Source organism: Bidens hawaiensis, unplaced genomic scaffold, assembly GCF_021521415.1.
Source record: "Bidens hawaiensis isolate Kalapana, Puna unplaced genomic scaffold, B.hawaiensis_p1.1 tig00043699_1, whole genome shotgun sequence".
Taxonomy (NCBI): Eukaryota; Viridiplantae; Streptophyta; class Magnoliopsida; order Asterales; family Asteraceae; genus Bidens; species Bidens hawaiensis.
Window position 1 is genome coordinate 137,286 of NW_027497759.1, and position 6,843 is coordinate 144,128.

Genomic DNA, 6,843 nt, shown 5'->3' on the forward strand with positions numbered 1-6,843 from the left:
CGAGAATGGTATCCATGTCGATCCTGGTAAGGTAGAGGCCATCAAAAACTGGGAAGCACCTAAGACTCCGACTGAGGTGCGGCAATTCCTAGGACTGGCTGGCTACTACCGGCGTTTTATCGAGGGATTTTCAAAGATTGCTCAACCCCTCACCGCTTTGACTCACAAGGGTACTAAGTACAATTGGGGTGACGTGCAAGAATCCGCTTTTCAACTGTTGAAAACCAAACTCTGTAGCGCCCCTATCCTAGCCCTTCCCGAGGGAACGGAGAATTTTGAGGTGCATTGTGACGCATCGATACAAGGTCTCGGTTGTGTGCTGATGCAACTCGAGAAGGTTATAGCCTATGCCTCTCGACAACTACGGATTCACGAGAAGAATTACACGACCCATGACTTGGAACTCGGAGCTGTGGTGTTTGCCCTTAAGATATGGAGGCATTACTTGTATAGTACCAAGTTTACCATTTACACCGACCACAAGAGTCTCCAACATATCTACGATCAGAAGGAGCTGAACATGCGACAGCGTCGTTGGGTCGAGCTGCTTAAGGATTATGATTGTGCCATCAAGTACCACCCTGGAAAGGCCAATGTAGTGGCCGACGCTCTCAGCAGAAAGGAAAACGATAAACCCAGGCGAGTGCGAGCATTGCAACTCACGATTCATGCCAACTTACCCGATCAGATTCGTGATGCGCAACTCGAAGCTTTGAAAGATGATAATCTTCCATCAGAACTCATGCAGGGCATGAACAAGCAACATGAAACCAAATCGGACGGGGTCCGATATTTTGAGAACCGGATTTGGATTCCCCGATACGGAGAGTTGAGAACTCTAGTGATGGACGAAGCTCACAAGTCCCGATATTCTATCCACCCCGGCTCAGATAAAGTGTACCATGACTTAAAGGTACTTTACTGGTGGCCAAACATGAAAGCCGACATTGCCACCTACGTGAGCAAATGCTTGACTTGTGCCAGAGTCAAAATAGAATATCAGAAGCCATCTGGTCTACTACAACAACCGGAACTTCCAATGTGGAAATGGGAACACATTTCAATGGATTTTATCACGGGATTACCTAAAACACCGACGGGATGCGATACCATCTGGGTGATCGTTGACCGGTTGACTAAGTCTGCACACTTCTTAGCAATTAAGGAATCGAACAAAATGGAAAGACTGACTCGCGTCTACATGAAGGAAGTAGTGTCTAGACACGGAGTGCCTGTCTCAATCATTTCTGATCGAGATTCTCGTTTCACTTCGCACTTTTGGAAGTCACTACAAAGCGCACTAGGTACCCGCCTGGATATGAGCACTGCATACCATCCTCAGACGGATGGGCAAAGTGAACGAACCATTCAGACCTTGGAGGACATGTTGCGTGCATGCGTGTTGGATTTCGGAAAAAGTTGGGAACCCCACTTACCTTTGGTAGAATCTTCGTATAATAACAGCTACCACGCAAGTATTAAAGCAGCGCCGTTTGAAGCGCTGTACGGATGGAAGTGTCGATCACCTCTCTGCTGGGCAGAGGTGGGTGACAGCCAAATCACTGGTCCAGAATTGGTACTCGAAACCTCTGAAAAGATTGTTCAAATCCGAAACCGCATGGCAGCAGCACGAGATAGCCAAAAGAGTTACGCCGACAAGCGCCGAAAGCCTCTTGAATTTCAAGTGAACGACCAAGTATTACTCAAAGTCTCACCTTGGAAAGGTGTAGTTCGCTTTGGAAAGCGAAACAAACTCAACCCACGATTCGTTGGTCCTTACCGGATAACTGAGCGCATTGGTCCGGTGGCGTACCGACTGGACTTACCAACAGAACTCAGTGGCGTACACAATGTATTCCACGTATCCAATTTGAAGAAATGCCTTTCCGATGAAACCCAAGCAGTTCCTTTGGGCGAATTGCAAGTTGATGAACAGTTACGCTTCATTGAAGAACCAGTCGAAGTTTTGGATTGGGAAACCAAAACACTCAAGCACAGCAAAATTCCAATCGTTAAGGTTCGTTGGAACTCGAGACGTGGACCGGAGTTCACGTGGGAACGCGAGGATCAAATGATGAAAAAGTATCCTCACCTTTTTGAAGGGTTGACCAAACACAGAAAACCGCGAAACCCGTCGAACCGTCAGAAATCACCGGAGGTATGAATTAAATTTCGGGACGAAATTTCTTTCTACTAGGGGATGATATGACAAACTAAAAATTTTTCTTACTTTTCAGACACTCATCACGACTTGACTCAAATTTTCGGGACGAAAATTCTTTAACATGGGAATGATGTGACATTCGTCAATTTCAGGTTAACTCCGTTAACTCAAACTCCGTCAATTCAAACTTAAGATCATTGGATCTGTAACGCACATCTCATTACATTTAAACTAAGGTTTTAAATGACGCTTGACAACTACTACATGTGTAGTCTTTCGGGAATTGCACCGAAACGAAAACGGGTTGACGCAAACAATTGGTGAATAAACGAAAAACGTCAAAACAATAATTATGTGATAATTATGTGTTAGACATATGTGATACTTGATTATATTATGTGTGATGCTAGACAAGAAACAAGAACTAAGTTAATTATACTAGAAAGTTAGCAAACTAGATGTTGAGGGACTAAAGTGTAACATCTTATTATAAATAATAATATTAACCTAAACCCTAACTCTCTCTTCTCTCTCCCTCATACCCGACGGCAGCCCCCCTTCCCCTCTCCTTGCGATCGGCTCACACACACACACACACATATCACTTGGTTTATAATATTGTTTTTCACATTTGAAGCATCTTACGCCCGTTTCTAGCCATCTCCCACCTTCCTCTTGCTTATTTTGTGCTTTTGAAGAACTCGAGTGAGGATTTTTCTGTGACGCGCATCTCTCGGACTTTTGTTTTTAGTAATCTTCGCAAACAGTGAGTTTCACTTTCCCCTTTTAACTCTTTAAACGCTTTTCACTTGGGGGAGATAACATACTTCGAAAACGCTTTTAGATTTTGTTAGTAAATTATATATCACATGTAATGGCTAAGTGGCAAACGAAATAATTGAAGTCCTACACATCGAACCGTTTAGTATTGGAAAATAGCGAGTCACTGTTGAGTAGTACTACTGGGTTTGACAAACCCCACCCAACGCTAAGCTCGATTGGAGGTCGAGTGGGTGTAATTTTGGCTAACACATTACCATGGTCGAGATAGACCTGGTGGCAAGGCACATGATAAACAGTCAGCTTCGGTGTCGAACACTTAGTAATACTTGTTGTATAGGCTAGCTACCTATCGATATATAATTGATTTAACACTATCTTGTAACGCAAAACGCTAAACGCAAAACGCTGAACGCAAAACGCTAAACGCTTTATTTTATATAAACTTGTGAACTCACCAACCTCGTGTTGACACTTTTAGTATGTTATTCTCAGGTAGCCGAGGCGGGCACGCGGTATAGGATCATGCATGGTTTTGAACATTACTGTTATGCAAACATGTTTTAAACTATTATTACTTGGGTTTTTAAGTCGTCCTGCGTGACGCAACTTTTGGTTAAAGGTTTTTACGCTTCCGCATTTAATTACGCTTAAATTGTTTTCGTGGTTTGAAAACTTTACTTATGGTTTGATTATAACTAATGATTCCGATCCTGTTAGTTCACACCCTCTGACGGTAAAACTCCGTTAGTGGATTTTGAGGGTGTGACATTTAATTAGGTTATAATTACACATTCCTTTAACATATGATTTCTTTAACTAGCATGATAACCAAAGCAATCGTGTTAACAATGTTATTTCATAATTATCAAAACTAGAGAAATAGATCATAACTTATATCTCATCATTTCTAAGTACAATATAAGGATCCATGATTTATCTTGAATAAGTTATCAAGGTATTCTTTTTACCATTTCTAGTATCCAAGAACATGAACGAATCATAAATGATTGTTAGTCATCAACCTTAATTTGTTGAGTTAAAGTGATAAAACATTATTCATCAAAGGATAATTACAAGAAAACCATGTACTTTACTAAACTAAATCACATATTTAAGATAATCATCAAGTAGAACAACGCTTCTTCATAGAAATTAGATGGTAAATGGAGTTTAGCTCATAATGAGCATGGTTATGAACATCAAAAGAGATGAAGATAACAAACATATGATCAAACTAGAAAATCTAACCAAATGTTGGATGAATCTTCCTTCTTCTATGGTGATGGATGATGATGATAGCCTCCAAGCCTTCAAACTCTCCACTAGATCTTCAATATGAGTGTAATGTGGGTGTTTTTATAAGTGAAACCATATAAAACTTTTCTTCAAGCACACTTAATAAATGCAACAGTCTGGAGGATCAGTCGCGGCCCCGTGCTCCATGAGGCACGCCCCCGTGTCCATCTGTCCACTCGCATTTAATGCTCTGTCAGATCGTACATGCTGACTCACCATAGGGGCGTGCTTCCTGAGGTACGGACCCGTGTTTTTGGGTGTCTGTTATATTTTATTTTGTCTTTTATGAAAGGTGATCACGACCCCATGTCTTCTAAGGCACGACCCCAGGTCCAACTGTCCAGTATTTTGTCTTTTCTTGCACATGAAAGCATGGGGGGCATGTTTTGCTGTTTTCTTGGGTTTTCTTTTATTTTTCTTTGGCTTTTTCATTTGTTTCTTTGTTTGAGGCTTGGATTCTCCTGAAAATACATTTTAACATGATAAGTAGTTATTTGATCTATATTATTCGATATAAGTTGCAGTTTTGTAAGGTCCCGTTACCGGTGCCCTACATCGGACGTTGGATTTACTCATAAACACAGTTCTAAATATCAGAGTTAATTAAAACTTTCGCGAAATAATATAAAAGCCAACTATTCATTACAAACATCCATAACTTGTCTTTTAAAAATATAACATAAAACATAGTATTTCAAACATCACGACAAATCTCCAGATGCCAGCCTCTTCGGATCCTGCCATGTGTCTTCCTCAAACCAACTGTCTCAGTCAATTAACCTACGTGCATACTAAAAGTCAGCTACGCTGAGTGAGTTCTAGTTAATCATACAGCATACAATACATTCATAACTACGTACTTCCATACGTACTTCATACTTTCATAATTCGTACATAACATACATACTTGCCTTCATAATTTATTTTAAACTCTACTTTACATTATTCTATTATGCCTCGGATATTATTAGGGTCCGGTCCCTTTTTCTGCCTTGAGTATTATTAGGGCTCAGTCCCTTTTTGCCTTGAGATTTATAAAGGGCCCGGTCCCTTTTCTGCCTTGATATTATTAGGGTCCGTTCCCTGTCTACCTTGAGTATTATTAGGGCTCAGTCCCTTTCTTCTGTACCTGACTATCTCTTACATTCATTCATAACATACGTACATATCATTCGTACATTATACATAACATTATAACTTGACAGTACGTGCAATATCCGAAGATCGTTCACGTACCGACAAGCAATCATTCATACTTTATATACATATCATTCATATCTTCAAACTACAACCCGACGGTACATGCAATATCCGAAGATCGTTCACGCACCGTCAAGCATTCATTTATACATAATCATGTAAGGCATGCACTTACCATCTAAGGTAAGTGTATTAACTAATCACATCGAGTATGCACACAACCCCGAAAACATAACAAGGAATGGGGCTAGAAACTCACCTGAACTCGGTTACGTTCACCGTTTATGGTTATTCCTTTCTTGAGTTGTGCACGACTAACTGTATCAAAATTACACGTATCAATTTAACTGTCACTGCCCCATATCGTGTTTCTAGTTTAATTATTACCCTCAACGAACGGGGGTCCGGGGGCAGCGCTTCTAGCAGCGGGGTTCTAGGTGCGGCAGCCCCTAGAAGGGTCCAAGGGGCAGAGCCCCTGGCTGGGGTTAAGCTGCTAGGTCATCTTGGAAAAATTTTATTTTCATTAGCTGTCTTAAAACATTTTCCATTAGGATTTTATGATAATATTTTATGGTTAACCTCTTAATCGTTTAATGTATCTTCTATAAATTAATAAAGTTCAAGGGCTATTTTGTAATTAAATCATTCTTCCCTAAGTCCAGGGACTATTCAGTCATTCTTTTAATCTTCTAATTCGTTAGCCAGTTCTTTAACAAATGGGGTTCATTCGTTACTTCTTGACTTTATAACGAACTGGTCATCATAACGAATTGGACCTTTGTAACAAACTAAACCTTATAACGAGCCAGTCCTCATAACGAATCAGACCTTATAATGAACCGGTCATCATAACGAATTGGACTTAACGAACTAGGGCTAGTTCGTCATTCTTTCATTAACGAATCGGCATACGAATTGCTTAACGAATTAGTTAGCGAATGAAGCTAATTCGTTATCCTTCCATAGCGAATTGGTATAACAAACCGGGGGTTAATTCATTAGGTTCCCGTAACGAATTAGGGTTAGGTTAGGTCATAGAATGTCAGAAACATTCTCCGACAACCTTAAATACTCGTTTCGCCTATCCGGCGCCACCATGCCTGAAAACCGGGCGGTGGACGGAAAAACGTATTTTACCCCCCATTTTAGACCGTTTCCACTGTTTTTCGTCCCGTTCGATCCAGATCTGAGACAGGGTGACCCCTAAGCTCATATTTTGATCAGTTTGTACCCGATTCCATCCGAATCTCGTGACTTTAACGTTTAGGGTGCCGGCAAGTCGTTTCGCGGCTAGATCTAGCGGGTTTGGATCTATATAATATCATACTATCATTATCTCGGGTTGATGTTCGGGTTTCTTGGTGATTTCGGATAGAGAGAGAAAGTAGGATGCGAGAGAG